Raw genomic sequence first — 20,020 nt, 5'->3', positions numbered from 1 at the left:
CAGTGACAAAATAGTTTTTGTAGAAGTGGATGAGCTAATTTACTCGTAGAGATTCAGGGAATTGCCGTGAGAGACTGAAAGGGCAATGACCATAGGACATTCTCAAATGTTGGAATTATCATGAAAAAGCCTTTCATGGAAAGGAGAGGATCACACAAAACTTGTTTCCTCACCTGAAACCATAGACCCTTCTCCATGCCATGGTTTCCTGCAGATGAGGAAAACCTCTAGAGGAGAGAGTGAGCGTAGAAAGAGGGAAAGGAGAAAATGGAGATGGAACCTGGGAGCTTGAGAGGAGGGTGAAACCTGGAGACAGGCAGTGCTTCAAGGAGGACAATGAATCACGTCGAGTGACATAGGTTTGTGCTTCAGTTTCCTTTCTTTGCTCTTGGCATCCTCTTGACTTTGTCTCTGCTTGCAGCAGCTTTATTGTGAAGAAGCAAGGCCATTTTGAAAAATCTTAGTATTCCCTAGCATGCTTACTGTTGGAAGGCAAACTCATTAGAATTGCATCTACATCTCAAGTTATAATTTTTTGGTAATTTTTATCCTCACCTAAGGACATTTTTCCTTGCTTTTAGAGAGAGAGGAAGCAGGGAGAGAGAGAAGAGGAGGGGGAAGTGAGAGAGAGAGAGAAACAGAGAGGGAGAGGGAGAGAGAGCCATCTGTGTGAAAGAGAAGCATCTATTGGTTGCCTTCTGTATATGCCCTGACCAGACATCGAACCCACAACCTAGGTATGTGCCCTGACTGGGGATGAAACCCATAAGCTTCGGTCCACAGGGTGACACTTCAACCAACTGAGCCATATGAGCCAGGACTTTTGGTAAAAGTTTTTGATAGGATGTTATGTTGAACCAGACATGATTGCCATTTTTAAAGACCGAAAAAGGTCACATACTAGTAATTTCATACTATTCAATGTAATAATTTTGCTTTTGAAACTATGTGGCTGTAAGTGCTGCAAGTAATTTGTAATTAGCTATGATTTCTGAGCAACTGTTGCATATGGGCAGGGATTTATGTATAATAAATTTTAACTAATAGTTTATTGGAGGTAATGACACTTTCAGGGGCTTCCCACCTGTGGCCCGTGGGCCACATGCATCCCAGGATGGCTATAAATGTGGCCCTACACAAAATCATAAATTTACTTAAAGAATTATGAGAATTTTTGTGATTATATGTTGTATTGTATTTAATGTGTGGACCAAGACAACTCTTCTTCCACTGTGGTACAGAGGCGCCAAACATTTGGACACCCCTGCAATGTTTATGAATACTTAAGTGAGCAATAAATTCAGTTGACACATGTGTCATGTGTGAACTGTCCATTAATGTTTGCAAACTAAAACCTCCTCATTATTGTTTTTACTTTGGAGCTATAGCAGACCAGCTTCCCAGGGAGCGGTCTCTGATGGACGATTAGTGTGTAGGGTTTTATTAGGGGAGCAACTGGTTTGGCACCGGTGGGGAGAGAAAAGAGCCAAACTGTTCAGATGAAGGAGCTGGGTACAGGGTCGTTCTGACTGGCCTCAGCAGCCCCACAGAGAGCCTGAAGCAAGGATGGCCCTTCATGTGATCCAGTGCTGGGGCACCAGCCACTGGGTGCAGGCTGCTCTGGGAAGGGGCCCTCCAAAGTGGACTGGCATCTGTGACAGCACCACTTTTTTGTTACTTTATTTTTTATTGTTGTTCCAATTTTTAAATCTTCTAGTAGCCCCCTGGCCCTGGCCCTAGAGGACACAAGGGATCCAAGGGCCCTGTTGTGAGGAGCTGATGGGGCTTGAGGCTATTAAACAGACTTCTAAAAGGCTTTCGGGGATCTCACCTATAAGTGGAACCTAATCAACAAAACAAACAAGCAAACATTCTAACCAGAGACATTGAAATAAAAAACAAACTGACAGTAACCAGAGGGGAGGAGGGTATGGGGAAAGAAAGGGAAGGGTTTCAAGGAACATGTATGAAGGACCTGTGGATAAAGCCAAAGAGGGGAAGAATCAAGGGTGGGAGGAGTGGTCGGGGAAAAATGGAGACAACTGTACTTGAACAACAATAAAAAAAAAGAAAAACAAAGGTGTTCGGGGAAGGGAAGGCTTTTCATCGGACTTAAGAGGGAACAGGAGGGTATTGGGAGACTTGCCAGCAGATGCTAAGGTGGAGTGAGCTTTGGGTGGGTCAGGATTCTTGCCGGATTGGAGCCTCAGTGGTCTCATTCGTGAACCAAGGGCAGGACCTGATGACTCCCCTCTCCTTCTAGCCCTAGCACTAAGCAGCACTCTGGGTCTCACTTCAATGGCCCTGAATTAGAGCAAGTCAGAGTCATGAATTCATCATTTGAAGGGCTAAGCAACTTTGAAAATGGTTCAGATTTGAATCAGGCAGTTTGTGAATCCTCTCTTTCTTTGCTCAGACTCCTGGAGATGGGTGGGACAGAGAACAAAGCAAGATCCAAGCCAGGCCATTTTAAGAATCATGTTTATTTCTCCTTCCTCTTGTTCCTGACTCTGAACATGCACGTCTATGACTAGCACACTCCATTTCTTTACTAAATGGCAGGCCACAGGTCACAGAAAGCAAGAAAGAAAAGAAGGAGCCAAGACTAGAAAACCAGTGACTTAAGCATAGCCCCTGTGCTTACTTGGGCACCATGTATACTAAAATGGAAACAATACAGAGAAAATTAGCATGGCCACATGCAAGGATGATACATAAGCTCATGTCCCACATTTTTATGAGGATGGAAAAATTCTGGATATGGATAGTGGTGATGGTTGTACAACAGTGTGAATGCACTTAATGACACTGGACTGAACACTTAAAAATAGCCAAATGATAAATTTTATGTTATGGATATTTTACCACAATTTATAAAAACCAAACGAGTTCTAAGGGTAGGAGGGTTCAAAGAAGCTGTCAGCAACCTATGAAGTGAAAGTCATGCAGTTACATGAATGAAATCAGTTATAGCCAAAAGAAAAACAAATCTAAAAACCAAAATGCAGCCCTCAGTCATTGGGCATTCCACAGTGTAAGTACAGAGTAGTGGAATGAGCCAAGGTGGATATCATCTGGTTTCAAACCCTAACTCTCCCACTTACTGGCTGTGTGAACTTGGACAAGATATAAAATGTCTCTGAACCTATTATTTATTTATAAAATCAAAACAATGACATAGATTCACAGATCTATTGGGAGAATTAAACAAGATATTATAGGCAAGGCATAGTAATTGGCTTCTAGTGGGCATTCACTAGATGTTTCCTTTCTGTTTCTGCGAGTGAAAGGTTGCAAGTTCACTACATTATGGGACACAGAAACTAACTTGAAAAAATGGTAAGGATAAAAAATGAAAAATAAAGATAATATTTAGGTAGTAGTTTCTGGCATAGGCCACCAGGTACAGTAAAAACATCCTAAATTGATTTAAAACTTTAAAAACTTAAAAACTTGATCCTGGAAGATGGTGATGGAGTAGGAAGGAGCAGATTCCACTTCCTCCTACACATGGGAGAAAAACGTGGCCAATGTGTGAGGGAACAAAGCAAAGAGCCAACAGTGCCCTGGCATATATGAAAATAAGAGACCAAAAATTGTAGTCTGAAAAACCAGATGGTAAGGAGACTGCTACAGGGCCATAAGGTCCCAGGGACCATCGTGGGGACAGGGGCAGCTACGGCTGCCTGGTTCTGGGTCTACCACAGACTCCTTGGGAGCCATAGGCCTGCCACAGAGTCCTTGGGAGAGATCCAGGTCAACTGTTCCCTCCCTCCCCAGCCAAGCAGGGTTTGGGCAGCACCAGGAGAGGCCTTGTTGCTTGAAGTTGCAGAGAGGGGAATAAGGACAAAGAGGGAAACACACAAGGGCCGTGATCACCCATGGAGTCTGTGGTCGACAGCTTGGGAGAGTTGAGATTTGCAGTGTTAGGTTCTGACCCCGATAGTCACTGGTCTGGCTGGAGAATTGGGCTTTACTGAGCTGCAAGCTTGAGTAGGAGGAATTTCTCAAAAAGTAAAACTGTTTGGGGGATTCTCCTGTGACAGCTGCTGGGCCTATGCCCCACCCAGTCAGGCAGCAGCGATCCTGAGGTTCTGAGGAAGGCCCTGCTTTCCCCATAGTACTGGGAAGGGTTTGTGCCCAAACCTGTGGGACTGAGGCAGCCTGGCCAGGCGTGTGCCCACACCCCAGCCTACAGCGATAACATCTGGGAAAGAGCTCTCTGAAAAAGACCTGGATCCCCCACCTAAGGTGCCCTGGAGAGGCACCAGACTAGCTCTTGGGGGAGTGCCCCCAAGACTGGCTTAGTACACATCCGGAAGGGAGACAGGCCACACAAATTGCCCCTCAGCCTGCTGCAGCCAGCAAGACCAGAAAAATTGGTTGAGCCTGTTTGAACCCAACAAGAGGCGTTGTTGTTGTTGTTGTTTTTTGAAGTAATCTTTTATTTTTTTAATTTTTATTATTGTTTTATCTTTCAATACGTTCTTCCTCTCTTTCCTTCTTTCTTCTTTTATTTCTTTTTTCTCTTTTGAATTTTATCTCTCCTTCCTCCCTTCTGCCTTTTTTTCAACACCCACAAGTGAGACAAAAAACTTAGAACTGTGAAAGGACCAGAGTTGGATCCAAAGACGGAGCATCCCAACAGTTGAGACAGTGACACACATTTCACTTTGCTATTACAGAGAAACTACAATTTACTGCATATTTGTATTACTATTTTTTCATTATTCTTACGTCTTTTATTTTAATGCTATTTTTTCAGTCTTCTTTGTTTGGCTGGTTATATTGTATCATTTGACTGGTTTCCCTTGTTCTCTCTTCCACAGTGTGTTGCTAATCTACTATCCTTCACATCGCTTGTGTTCCTTTAGCACACTACTCAAAATCCTATACTCTCTATTTATGTAATCCAGATCACATAGATTCTGTCATATGATTGTTGCTCTAATGTTATTGTAAATAATAGCTGTTCCATACAATTGTAAATATTTCACAACACCCTTTCCAGATCTTAGCCCACTTCACAGTTTGCTGAACTCTATTACTGTAGTGGTTAACTCTATTCTCTCACACATCACACCTATTTACCATCTTTTACTCTCATCTTACCTCAGAATCTGACCTTCCACGACCTCATTGGTTTCTAGATCCAACTCACGATCCTTCCCTCCCCAACAAGAGCCTTATATTCTTTCCATCCTTTCTTAAAAGTGGCTAGTTGGGTGGAAGATCACGGTCAACACGATACATAGCCAAAGGATGCCCTACCTCTTCTCTACCAGCTGCTACTGTAAATATCATAGAATACTCTCCTGCTGTTATAAACCATTTTGCCTTCCCTTCCAAATAATCACAGAAAAAAAGAGTAGGTGGAAGCAGTGAACACCAGGATACCCACTGGAAGAGGAAACCCAACAACAAAGGAACCACCAACAGATAACAACAGAAGGTGAAGGAGGGAGTGGAAACCACACAAACCTCAATCCAGAACCTCTCTGGAAATACAACTAAATAGTGGAGAAACCTGCCCAGATCAAATAACTGAAGAAGAGCAAAACAGAATCCTCGAAACCTTGTATACATGGAAGAAGCAGATTCAACACAACCTACTCTCACCAGCACAACAAATTACAAGAGGTGGTGGACAGAGTGACCATCAGTTAACAAGCTGGAGAGAAGGACCCAAAAAAGAAAGACCCCCAAACAATCAAAACCCAAAGATAAACACAGAGCCTACTTAAAGGACAGCCCAAGACCAGTGAGCTTGAGAAATCAAGACTAGACCCTTGAATCTCACAGGTATTCTACCACAGAACTTAATACCATAAACCCAAGAAGCCAGAACAAATCAATTTAAGAAGCTGAGGCTAACAAGAAGAGTCTCATAAACAATGGGAAGACAAAGAAACAACCCCCCAATGAAAGGACAGGAGGAAATCTCAGAAAGAATGCTAGATGAAATAGAGGCAAGTCAGCTATCAGATATTGAATTCAAAGCACTGGTTATCAGGAAGTTCAATGAGCTCACAATGAGCTACCACAAACTCCAGGGAAACTACAATGAATTCACTGCAAGCTGTATCAACATGAAAAAGGAAATAGAAACTATTAACAAGGGCCAAGAGGAAATGAAGAATACAATTTCTGAACTGAAGAACACAGTGGAAGGAATCAAGTACAGGATGGATGAAGCAGAAGATCAGATCAGTGAGTTGGAGGAAAAAGTAGAAAAAACTCCCAGAAAGAGCAAGAAAAGGAAAAGAGGCTCAGAAAGAATGAATAGGGATTAAGAGAAATGCAAGACAATATGAAATGTAATGATATTTGTATAATAGGGACACGAGAAGGAGAAGAAGAAGAGCAAGGGATAGAAAACTTATTTGAAAAAGTAATGATGGAAAATTTCCCTAATTTAATGAGAGAAAAAGCTACACATATCCAGGAAACACAGAGACTCCCAATCAAGAGGAACCCAAAGAGGCCCACCTCAAGATGCATCATTAAACTAGCAAAATTCCAAGACAAAAAGAGAATCTTAAAGACAGAAGGGAGAAACAGGGAGTAACATACAAGGGAGCCCCAATAAGGTTAGCAGCTGACTTCTCAATGGAAATACTCCAAGCAAGAAGAGAATGGCAAGAAATATTCCAAGTAAATGAGAACCAGAGGCCTACAACCAAGGCTACTTTACCCAGCAAGGCTCTCAATCAAGATAGAAGACCAAATAAAGAGCTTCCAAGACAAAAGAAGTCTAAAAGAATACACCTCCACCCAACGAGCTCTGCAGGAGATGCTAAAATGACTGCTCTAAGGAAAGGAAGGAAAAGAGAGAGACAGAGAGAAACACAGGTACACAAATGGCAATGAATAAGTACCTATCAATAATAACCTTAAACATAAATGGATTAATGCTCCAATGAAAAGGCATAGAATAGCTGAATGGATAAGAAAGCATGACTCACACATATGCTGCCTACAAGAGACACACCTCAGGACAAAAGATTTACACAGACTAAAAGTGAAGGGCTGGAAAAAAATTTTCTAAGCAAATGGACAGGAAAAAACCAGCCAGGGTAGCAATACTCATTTCAGACAAAATAGTCTTCAAAAAAAGGTCCATAAAGAGAGACCCAGAAGGTCACTTCATAATACTCAAGGGAAGAATCCACCAAGAAGACGTAAACATTGTAAGTATATATATGAACCCAACATATGACAACACAAATATATAAGGAAAGTCTTAAAAGACTTCAAGAAAGATATTGACAGCAACACAATTATATTAGGGAATTTTAACACCCCCACTGTCAAAAATGGACAGATCTTCCAAATAAAATATCAAAAAGATATTGTTGCATTGAACAACAATAGATGAAATGGACTTTACTGATATATATAGAGAGAGCCCTCATCCCAAAGAAACTAAATACACATTCTTTTCAATTGCACATGAAACATTTTCTTTTTTTAAAAATATTTTATTTTATTTTTTATTTTAGAGAGAGGGGAAGGGAAGGAGAAAGAGAGGGAGAGAAACATCAATGTGTGGTTGCCTCTCACATGGCCTCCACTGGGGACCTGGCCTGCAACCCAGGCATGTGCCCTGACTGGGAATTGAACCAGTGACCCTTTGGTTCACAGCCCGCACTCAATCCATTGAGCTACACCAGCCAGGGCTCATGAAACATTTTCAAAGATAGACCACATAATAGGACAGAAACAAGCCTCAACAAATTCAAGAAAATTGAAATCATACCAAGCATTTTCTCTGATCACAAAGGAATGAAACTAGAAACCAAGCCCAAGCGGAAAAAACTCAAATACTCAAAATCATGGAGATTGAACAGCATGCTATTAAACAACGAATGGGTCAAGAATGAAATTAGGGAAGAAATCAGAAAGTTTCTGGAAACAAACAAAAATGAACTCACAACAACCCAAAATGTGTGGGACACGGCAAAGCCCGTCTGAGAGGGAAGTTCATAGCAATACAGACCTACCAAAATACCATAGAAACATTTCAAACAAACATCCTAACCCTACGCCTGCAAGAACTTGAGGAACAACAAGAGACAGTGCAGAGAAAGTAGAAGGAAGGAAATAACCAAGATCAGAGCACAATTGGATGACATAGAGACTAAAAGCACAATTCTAAGGATCAAGGAATCCAGAAGCTGGTTTTTTGAAAAGATAAACAAAATCAACAAGCCTTTAAGCAGGCTCATCAAGAAATAAAGAGAGAAGACCCAAATAATCACAATCAGAAATGAAAGAGGAGAGATTACAACTGACACCACAGAAATACGAAGGACTGTAAGAAACTACTATGAAGAATTGTATGCCAAGAAATTTGGAAACCTAGGTGAAATGGACAAATATCTAGAAAAATATAATCTTCCAAAACTCAATGAAGAAGAAGCAGAGCCAGGACAAACCAATAACAGCAGATGAAATTGAAGCAGTAATCAAAAAACTCTGGACACACAAGCCCTGGACCAGATGGCTTCACAGGAGAATTCTACAAAGCATTTAGTGAAGAGCTAACCCCTATCCATCACAGACTATTCAAAAAAAAAATCCAAAATGAGGAAAGACTCCCAAACTCTTTTTATGAAGCCAGCATCATTCAAATTCCAAAACCAGATAAAGACACAACAAAGAAAAACTTCAGGCCAATATTGCTGATGAACATAGATGCTAAAATCTTCAACAAAATAGTGGCAAACCACATCCAACAATACATTAAAAAGATCATACACCATGACAAAGTGGAATTCATTCCAGGAATTCAAAGATAGTTCAATATTCACAAATCAGTAAATGTAATAAATCACATAAACAAAAGGAAATACAAAAATCACATGATCATACCAATAGATGCTGAAAAAGCTGTTGATAAGGTACAGCACCCATTTATGATAAAAACACTCAGCAAAGTGCGAATAGAGGGAGCATTCAACATAATAAAGGCCATATATGAAAGACCTACAGCCAACATCATACTCAATGGGCAAAAACTAAAATCTTTTCCACTATGATCAGGAACAAGACAAGGTTGTCCACTTTCACCACGTCTATTCAATATACTGTTGGAAGTTTTAGCCACAGCAATCATACCAGAAAAGGAAATAAAAGGCATCCAAATTGGAAAGAAGGAAAGAAAACTGTCATTTTTTTGTAGATGATATGATAGTGTACATGGCAAATCCTATAGACTCCACCCCAAAATTGCTGGACTTAATAAATGAATTTGGCAAAACAGTGGAATACAAAGTCAATATCTAGAAATGAAGGGCAGTTTTGTATGGCAATAATGACACAGCAGAAGCAGAAATCAAGAAAAAAATCTCATTTGATATAACAAAAACAAAAATAAAATACCTAAGAATAAACCTAATCAAGGAGGTAAAATACCTATATGCAGAAAACTATACAACACTGAAGAAAGAAATCAAGGAAGACACAAACAGATGGAAACATATACCATGTTCATGGATTGGAAGAATTAACATCATCAAAATGTCCATACTACCCAAAGCAGTTTACAGATTCAATGTCATACCTATTAAAGTACCAATGACATACTTTGCAGACATAGAACAATCATTTCAAAAATTTGTATGGAAACATAAATGACCCTGAAAAGCAGCTGCAATTTTGAGAAAGAAGAACAAAGTAGGAGGGATCACATTACCTGATACCAAACTGTATTACAAGGCCACTGTAATCAAAACAGCCTAGTACTGGCATAAAAACTGGCATATAGACCAATGGAACAGAACAGATAGCCCAGAAATATATCCACATCTCGATGGCCATTTAATATTTGACAAAGGGGGCAGCAACATAAAACTAAAAATAGCATCTTCAACAAATGGTGTTGGGAGAACTGGATAGGTATGTGTAAAAAAGAAATGAAACTCAAGCATCAACTTACACCATACACAAAAATAAATTCAAGGTGGATAGAAGACTAAAATATAAGCCATGACACCATTAAAGTGTTAGAGGAGACCACTGGCAGGAAAATCTCAGATATTTTATGCAGCAACATTTTTACTGGTATGTCCCCTAGAGCAAGGGACATAAAGAAAGGAATAAACAAATGGGATCTCATCAATATTAAAAGGTTCTGCATGGCTAAAGAAAACAGTATTAAAATAAAAAGAGAACCAATTGTATGGGAAAACATATTTGCCAATTATACCTCAGAGAAGGTTTTAACCTCCAAAATATACAAAGAACTTACATGACTCCACTCTAAGAAGACAAGCAACCCAATTAAAAAGTGGGCAAAGAACTTGAACAGACACTTCCCCAAGGAGGACAAACAGAGGACTCAGAGACAAATGAAAAGGTCCTCAATATCGCTAGCTATCAGAGAGATGTAAGTTAAAACCACAATGAGATACCACTTTATACCGGTCAGGATCGCCATCATAAACAAAGCAACAAACAAGTGTTAGAGTGGTTGTGGGGAAAAGGGGACCCTAGTTCACTTCTGGTGGGATTTCAGACTGGTATAAACCACTATGGAAAACAGTATGGAATTTTCTCAGAAAACTAAAAATGAATCTACCCTGGACCCAGCCATTCCACTGCTAGGATTATATCCTAAGAATCCTGAAACACCAATCCAAAAGAACCTATGGACCCAATGCTCATAGAAGCACAATTTACAATAGCCAAATGTTGGAAGCAAAGTAGGTGTCCATCAGTAAATGAGTGGATCAAAAAACTATGGTCCATTTACACAATGAAATTCTATGCAGCAGAAAGAAAGGAGGAGCTCCTACCCTTCTGCAACATCATGGATGGAACTGGAAAGCATTATGCTGAATGAAATAGGCCAGGTAGTGAAAGACAAATACCATATGATCTCACCTTTTAACAGGGATCTAAACAACAGAACAAACAAGCAAGCAAAATATAACCAAAGAGACTGAAATAGAGAATAGGCTGACAGTGGCCAAAGGGGAGAGGGGAGGGAATTTCAGGGGAAAAGGGGAAAGGTTTGCAGGAACAAGTATAAAGGACAGGTGGACAAAAACTAAAATGAGTGGAAATGGGAGGGAGGTGGGGAGCACTGGGGGGCAGGGCTGGGAATATAAAACAGAAAACTGTACTTGAATAAGAATTAAATTAAAAAAAAGAACAATAAAAAGAAATAAATAAACATTTGATAATGTCAAAAAAAGAAGCCCCCTAATATAATGGCTTAAAGGAGATGGAAGCTTTTTTCTCTGTATGTAATATTCCAGGGGTAAGCTGTCCAAGGCTCGCATGGCAGCTCTGTCATTCTCAAAACACAACTTTCATCTGTGGGTCCAATTGGTTGCTTTAGATCTTGGCATCATTTAGATGGCAGGACGGGGGAAAGGGCCAGGGGTGGCATCAAAGGGCATGACTCAGTAATGACACACCTTGTTTTTCCATTCATACCCCACTGACCAAATTCATGCTATAAATGATCCTGGGAGAAGTTCTATTATTGAAGAAGGGGAGGTTGGATGCTGCTGTATACCAACCACACAAGTCACATTCTGTTTCCTATAGTTTACAAACCACAGGCTTCCTAAAAAACAAAGCTGACACATTCCCCAAAATGGAAGCACAATTTCTTGCTCATTCATTTATTTGATAAAGATTTATAGACCACTTGCTAAGTGCTGCTGAAAACTTTGCAGATACAGCAGATTTTAGAACAGATGGCGGTTCTGATTTCATAAAGCTAAGTTCAACAGGGAAAAAAAGTAAACAAAAATAGAAAAACAATTAAATACCAATAAGTACAAAGATGGAAATTAAGGCGATGTGAAAACAAATGACAAGGTGGCGATTTAGATTAGGTGGTTAGGAGCACCCCGGGTGAGGAAATGATGTATAGTCTGAGCCATATGGTGAATGGGAAATGGAAAATGCCAGGGATGGGGAACTGCAGGTGCAAAGATCCTAATGGTGGAAAGATGTTGGAGGGATTATGGTACAGAAAGGCCAGTGTGGCTGCATTTAGCAGGAGAAGGAGAGATAATACAAGATCAGAGAGGCAGCCAGGTGCAGTTTGCTCTCTGGCATTTTCTAACACTGAGCGCAGTACACAGGGTAGATTCCTAATGAGCATTTGATGACTGAATAAGGTAAAAGATCAAGATCTCGTGCCTACTCAGTGCTTACTTCTGCTTTGCTTAGGCAATGACTGGGGTTGTCCTCTACTCATTATATGTATACCTCTGAGCTCCTGTCTCTTAGAAACTCAGAACCTCTTTCTCATTGCAGTTGCTCTCAGTGTTCTCGGTAGCCCAATATCCTCTTTTAAAAATTAAACTTATTGGGATGACATTGGCTAATAAGATTATACAAGTTTCAAGTGTACAATTCTATAATACAACATCTGTATATTGCATTGTGTGCTCACTACCCAAAGTCTAGTCTCCTTCTGTCACCATTTATTTGACCTCCTTTACCCTCTTCAATCTCTCTACACTCCATCCCCTCTGGTAACCACGACTGTTGTGTCTGTCGGTGGGTTGGTTTGTTGCTTTCTATTTTAAATCCTACATATGAGTAACATCATTTGGTTCTTGGCCTTTTCCATCTGATTTATTTCACTTAGCACGATACTTTCAAGATCCATCCATGTTGTTGCAAATGGCAGCATTTCATTTTTTCTTATAGCTGAGTAGTATTCCATTGTACATATGTTCTACATGTTCTTTTTTTCTTTTTTCCCCCCACATGTTCTTTATCTAATAATAACATCAAAGAAAAATTAGGTTGTTTCCATGTCTTAGTTATTGTGAACAATGCTTCAGTGAACATAGGGGTATATGTATCTTAACAAATAAATTTTTTCCAGGCAGATAGATACCCAGAAAAAGGGTTGTTGGGTCAAAAGTTCTATTTTTAACTTTTTGAGGTACCTACATACTGTCTCCATAGTTGCTGTACCAATGTCCATTCCTACCAGCAGTCTATATGGGTTCCTTTTTCTCCACATTCTCTGCAATACTTATTTTTTTATCTTGTTGCACAGGTGGCAAACACAAGGCCCTCTGGCTGAATCTGGCCCTCCATCCTGTCTTATCTGGCCCAGCACCTTGTTTCTACCTGGCAGCAGTGCCGAGCTCTCACTTAACTGTTAAGTAGTAGTTACATTTGGAAACAGTAGCAACCTACTTCACTGTGTTGTGACACTGTATGTGAGGGAGAGCTCTGAGAAGGAACAGTGCCACTTGCTCTGCTCTCTTGGTCAGCTTTCAGTCACTTCCTCTGTTACCTACAAGCAAATTGGGCCCTTATAGTGCTGATTCCCAGGTAGGTGGCTTTGTGTAAATTCTAGGACCCTGTGAGTCCCTCCAACAAACTCTCCTATGAGGCTGGGAGTTCCTCCTATTGCCTCAATCCCCACAGATTTTTTTAGTCAGAGGTTTTGAGGCTTTATTTCCTTGCACTGGAAACCTGGGTTGTGTGGTCTGTCTCGCTCCCCAGTTGTTCTTCCTGGTTTATGCTCATGCGAATGGGGGACTCCCTGCTCTGTCAGCTGCTATGTTGCCTGCCCCAGTCCTCCAGCCACTGCCTTGCTGTGAGTCCTTTCCATCCTGGCTGCTCATCTCCACCACTTCTACCAGTCTGGATGAATGTTTCTTCTTTAATTCTTTGGTTGTCAGATTTCCACACAGTTTGATTTTCTGGCAGTTCTGGTGATTTTTTTGTTTTTAATTTTTTTGTTGTCTTTCTTTTGGTTGTGTGAGGAGGCAAAGTAGTATATCTACCTATGCCTCCATCTTGGCCAGAATTCCAGAATTGTTTATTTTCATGTTGAGTTGTATGAATTCTTTATAGATTTTGCATATTAGCCCCTTATCGAAGGTATTGTTTGCAAATACCCTCTCCCATTTGATTGGTTGTCTTTTTGATATGTTGGTGGTTTCTTTTGCTGTGCAGAAGCTTTTTAGTTTGACATAGTCCCATTCATTTGTCATTGCTTTTATTTCTTTGCCTTTGGGTCAAATTCATAAAATCTTCTTGGAAACAAAGGTCCATAAGTTTAGCACCTATTTTTTCTGCTGTGTATTTTATTTTTTCCGGTCCCATATTTATTAGGTCTTTGATACATTTTGAGTTAATCTTTGTGTAAGGTATCAAATAACAGTCTAGTTTCATTCTTTTTTTTTGTGTGGCTTTCCAATTTTCCCAGCACCTTTTTTGAAGAGGTTTCCTCTTCACATTTTATGTTTCTTGCTTATGTGTTGAAAATTAGTTACCTATATCCATGTGGATTTATTCCTGGGCTCTCAGTTCAGTTCCATTGGTCTGTATCTATTTTTCTGCCAATATCATACTGTTTTAATTATGATAGTTCTGTAGAATAATTTGAAGTTAAAAAGAGGGAAAGTGATACCCCTGGCTTTGTTCTTTTTTACCTAGTATTGCTTAGGCTGTTTGTTTTTTTGTGTGTGTTTCCATAGAAATTTAATAATTTTTTTATTTCTTTGAAAAATGCTATTGGAATTTTGATGGGAATTGCATTAAATTTGTATATTGCTTTAGATAATATGACCATTTTAACTATATTGATTGTTCCAATCCTTGAACATGGAATATATTGTTTCATTTCTTTGTTCCATGTCTTCTTCATTTTTTTTTCAAGTGGTCTTTTAGTTTTCAGTGTTACAGTTCCTTCACATTCTTTGTTGAGTTAACCCCTAGGTATTTTAGTCTTTTTATTGCAATTTCAAATGGAATTGATACCTTAAATTTTTTTTCTCTGAAATTTCATGTTTAGTTTACAGTAATAATATGGATTTTTGTACATTGATTTTTGTATTCTGCAACTTTACTGTATTTGTTTATTGTTTATAACAGTTTTGATGAAGTCAAGTTTCCTATAGAAATAATCATCTGCAAAAAGTGATAATTTTACTTCTTCATTTCATTTAGATACCTCATATTTCTTTATTTTGCCTGATTACTTTGTCTAGGACTTCTAGTACTATTGAATAACAGAGAGTGAGAGTGGGCATCTTTGCCTTTTTCCTGATCTTAGGGGAAAAACTTTGTTTTTCATCGTTGAATATAACATTAATTGAAAGTTTGTCATATATGGCCTTTATTATTTTGAGGTACTTTCATTCTATATCCATTTTATTGAGTGTTTTATTCATAAATGGATGATGTATTTTGTCAAATGCTTTTCTGCATCTATTGATATTATCATAAAATTTTATTCTTAATTTTGTTAATGTGGTGTATCACAGTGTTGATTTGTGTATGTCGAATTACGCTTGTGCCCTTGAAATGAACCCCACTTGATTGTGATGTATTATCTTTTTAGTGTATTGTAGTATTTGCCTTGTTGGTATTTAGTTTAGGATTTTTCCATCTGTAATGGGTTATGAAGTATTGCGTCTTCTTCATTTTTTTGGAAGAGTTTGAGAAGGAAAGGTACTAAAGTTTCTTTGAATGTTAGTAGTAGAATTCATTAGTGAAGCACCTGGTCCTGGACTTTTACTTTTCTGGAGGTTTTTGATGACCCTTTCAACTTTCTTACTGTTGATTGGCCTATTGAGATTTTCCAGTTTTTCATGGGCCAGCCTAGGAAGGTTATATATTTATGAGAACTTATCTATTTCTTCTAGCCTTTGGTAGTATTCTAGTAGAGTCCTTTGCATTTCTGTGGTGTCCATTGTAACTTCTCCTTTTTTACTTCTCATTTTGTTTGGGTTATTTTGTTTTTTCCTTAGATAGCCTAGCCAGAGTTTTGCCAATTTTATTTGTTATTGAAAAGAACCAGATCTTTGCTGCATAAATTTTTTTTATTCTCTTTTTGTTCTCTATTTCATTTAATTCTGCTCTATTTTTATTATTTCCTCCCTTCATGTTTTTCTTTTTTGTTTTTTCAAAGGTAAAATGTTAGGTTGTTTGAGATTTTTCTTGTTTCTTGAGGTAGGCCTATGATGATACAACCTTCCCTGTTATTACAGCTTTTTCTGTATTGCCAAAGTTTTGATATGTCATATTGTCATTCTCATTTGTCTGTATGTATCTTTTCCTCTTTTTGATGGAGGAACTCAAGAGTTAAAAATTTTTAGTTTTAGTTATATAGTTAATAGGCTTGGTGATTAATGCATGTAGAAAACTCTTGTTCCAGGACCTGGAGTGTATAACCAGAGTCACGCTGACTTCAAAGGATACACAAGCAATTCGAGCTTTGTGCTCCAGTTGGACTGCCAACCATCAAGGTGTACCTCAGCTAATGTGCTCCAGGGAGGGAATGTTCACTGACCAGGACACAGATAAAGAATCACTAGTCAGCAGATGAAAGGATGCTGAGGAAATTGCTGGGCTGCACCTTTTATCTGATTAACTATTTTTCCTGAATTCCAACCCCCTTATCTACCCTCTTCTACTCCTTGTAAAACAGGTTGGCTTGAGAGAGATGTAAGATGGTCTTTTAGGGTGCATAGCCATCTTCTCATGTATCTAGCCACCTGAATAAAGTGCCCATAAAGACTCAATCCTTTGGGGAGAGGGGAGAGAATCACAGGGATAAAGGGGAAGGACTCACATGAACAAGGATAAAGGACACATGGACAATAACTAAGGTGGGGGCGGAAATGGGAGGGAGGTGGGGAGCACTGTGTGCGGGGCAGGGCTGGGAATATAAAACAGAAAACTGTACTTGAACAAGAATTAAATTTAAAAAATAACTGATTGACAGTTTCCAAAATGTCAGGGTCATGCAGGACAAAGACAAACAATTTCAGATTAAAGGAAACTAAGGAAATATGAGAACCAAATGCAAAGTGTGAGCCTGGATTAGGTCTTGAACCAGAAATAGGACATTAGTGGGGCAATAGCTTCTACTTGAAGAAGGTCTATAGACTGTGTAACAGTATTATATCAGAAAAAATGTCCCAATTTGATTATTTTACAGAAGTTATATTAGATATTAACACACTTGGAGAATCTGGGTGAAAAGTACACAGAAAGTCTTGTGCTATATTTGTAAAGTATTTGCAAATGAAAAAAAAAGACTCAATCCTTGTTTCTACTTACTTGTTCTGGTAAGCACAGGTAGCATGAATGTCATGTTTTCCAGTTTCATCTTCTTTTATTTCTTCTTTGACCCATTTGTTGTTGTATAGCATGTTGTTAAATCGCCATTTATTTTTGGTTTTTCCTGTTTCTTTTTGCAGTTAACTTCTAATTTCAAAGCATTATGGTGGGAGAATATGCTTGCTGTGATTTCAGTCTTCTTATATTTGTTGAGGCTAGTTTTACGTCCTAACATATGGTCTATCCTTGAGAATTTCCACATGCACTAGAGAAGAATGTGTGTTCTTGCTTTCTGAAATAAAACACTTTGTAAATATTGATCATGCCCATTTGGTCTGATGTGTCATTTAAGGCTGATATTTTCTTACTGATTTTCTGTTTGCACGGTCTAGCCATACCTGCCAATGGAGTATTTTGGCCCCCTGCTATTATTGTGTTTTTGTCAGTTTCTCCCTTTAGTTCCATTAGTAGTTGCTTTCTGTATTTTGGTGCTTGCTGAATGGGTGATTATAAATTAATAAGTGTTTTGTCTTCTTGATGTATTGTCCCATTTATTATTATAAAATGTCCATCTTTGTCTCTTGTTAATTTTTTTAAATTTTGAAACCTATTTTCTCAGATAAGTATGGTTATACCTGCTTTTCTCTGGATGCCATTTGCTTGGAATATCACTTTCCACCCCTTTGCTTTGGGTCTGTTTGTTCTTGCAGCTGAGATGTGTCTCCTAAAGGCAGAGGGTAGTTGGGTTTTGTCTTATTGATCCATTCTACTACTCTGTGCCTTTTAACTTATTATTTCAATCCATTTACATGTAGGGTGATTATTCATATAACTATTTTATCTTATTTTCTGTTTGCTCCTGTCTTCAATGTCTCTTTTCCTTTGTGTTTTTTTCTGTAGTTTTAGTTTGGTGGTATTCTAGGATTTTCCCCCTCTTTGTTTCCTCTTTTTTTGTGTTATATATCTCAGTTCTTTATATATTTTTGTGGTTACCATTAGGTTTATGCAAGAGGAAGTTTCAAGTATACAGTAATCCTTTTTCTTCTGGTTGCATCTTTATCGACCTGCACAAGTTCTGTGCACTACCTCTTCCCTTGTATAATTCTTGTTATCACAAATTACCCCTGTTTATGATGTGAGTTTATTTCAAAATTGCAGTAACTATTGTCTCCTTTTTTAAAAAACGTTTTTACTCCCTTTAGCCTTTATACTGTATTTAAATGTCAATACCTTATTCTGAGCAATACCTTTTTCTGTTGCAATTTTCTGCTTCTGTCTGTCTGTTAATCATCTTACCTATAGTTTTGTATCCTTTTATCTTTTTGTTTCAGGTATAAGAGTACCCTTCAGTGTTTATATTAATGCAGGTATTATGATAGTAAATTCCTTCAGCTTTTGTATGTCTTCATACCTAAAGGATAACTTTGCTGGACACATTATTCTTGGCTAGTGATTTCTCTTTTTCAACAATTTCAGTATTTGATTCCACTCTGTATTAGCTTGTAATGTTGCTGGTGAAAATTTCAACAATAATGGGATTTGCTTCAGGTGTTATTGCCTTCTTTTCCCTGGCTGTCTTGAGAATTCTTTCGTTGTCATTAATTTTTGAGTTTTAATATAATGTGACTCAGAGAAGGTCTTTTTTGATTGTGATAATTAGGTATTCTGTTAGCTTTTTGGATTCAAGGATCCAGTTGTTTCCATAGGTTAGAGAATTCCTTATTTGTTTGAATAGGCTCTCTGTTCCCTTTGCGCACTCTTGTTCTTCTGCTATACCCGTTATTCTCCTATTGTTCTTTTTAATGGAGTCAGAAAGTTCTCATAGAGTGTTTCATCTTTAAACTCTTGAGTCTCTTCTTCAACTTGAGTCATTTCTAGATTTCCATCTTCTATGTCATTCTTTTTTAAAATTTATTGCTGTTCAGTTACAGTTGTACTGTTTTTTTCTCCACTGCTCATCCCTACTCATGACCCCCACAGCCAATTCCCCCCATTGCCTGTGCCCATGAGTCCTCTATTTATGGTCCTTTGCTTGCCCCTTTCCTTTCCCTCTTCCATTATTCTCCTCCTCGCCTCTGGTCACTGTCAGTTTGCTCTTTATTTCCAAGTCTCTGGTTTTATTTTGCTCTCTTGTTATGTTGTTGTTGTTGATGATTAGGTTCCACTTCTAGGTGAGATCTCCGGAATTTCTGATTTTAAAAATAGTTTAAATCTATTTGGTGAAGTAGTTCTTTTGTTCACTTATTTTATTTCTCAGTTTGTTGAATTACTTTTCTGAGTTTTCTTTAGTTTTTTCAAAACTTAAATGTTGAATTCTCTGTTATTTAAATCACATTCTTCTATGTCTTTCTTTATTTTTTAATATATTTCCTCCCCCCCCTTAATTCCCTTGTTATTTTATTTATTCATTGTGGTTGATTGATTATTTCCCTGTCTGGGTATTTCAGGAATGAAAATTCCTTTTTAAGTATTTGACACTTCATTCTGAGAGGGGACCCCCCTAAAAATTGAAATTTATGTCTAAAAATTGCCTATTTATTCTTACATGTTTAAACTTCAGTCACTTTTGAAGCACTCTCCATTTAACACAATATATCTATTGAGACGTTTTTTCCACTGCTTAAAACAGTTTTTGAACTCATTGATTTTAATGTCTTTTAATACTTCTGCTATTTTTTGCCTCACCTCTTCCACATCAACAAAATGTTTCCCTTTGAGGATGTGTTTCATCTGGGGAAACAAAAATGAAAAGTTTCTTGGAGTGAGATCGGGTGGATACGGAGGGTGGTGCACAAGGTCATCCTGTTTTAGTTAAACCTGCTGAACACTCAGCGCAGTATGGGCAGGTGTGCTTGTGAACCACCCATTATGAAATGGGCAAACATGTTGTGAGAGTCTTCAAAAAAATTGACTGAAGCCAAAAGCAGCCTCTCACTACAATGCCAGCTGGTGCACTGAT

General features: G+C 38.5%; 1 pseudogene; it reads left to right on the top strand.

Moving 5' to 3' along the window:
- The first annotated feature begins 2,636 nt into the window (after positions 1-2,636).
- On the top strand, positions 2,637-2,737 carry LOC118994455 (uncharacterized; annotated as a pseudogene).
- The last annotated feature ends 17,283 nt before the right edge of the window (positions 2,738-20,020 follow it).

The sequence above is a fragment of the Sturnira hondurensis genome, unplaced genomic scaffold (genome assembly GCF_014824575.4).
Source record: "Sturnira hondurensis isolate 20B ecotype Veracruz unplaced genomic scaffold, ASM1482457v3 Scaffold0009314, whole genome shotgun sequence".
NCBI lineage: Eukaryota > Metazoa > Chordata > Mammalia > Chiroptera > Phyllostomidae > Sturnira > Sturnira hondurensis.
This window is presented reverse-complemented; position numbering and strand designations above follow the sequence as displayed.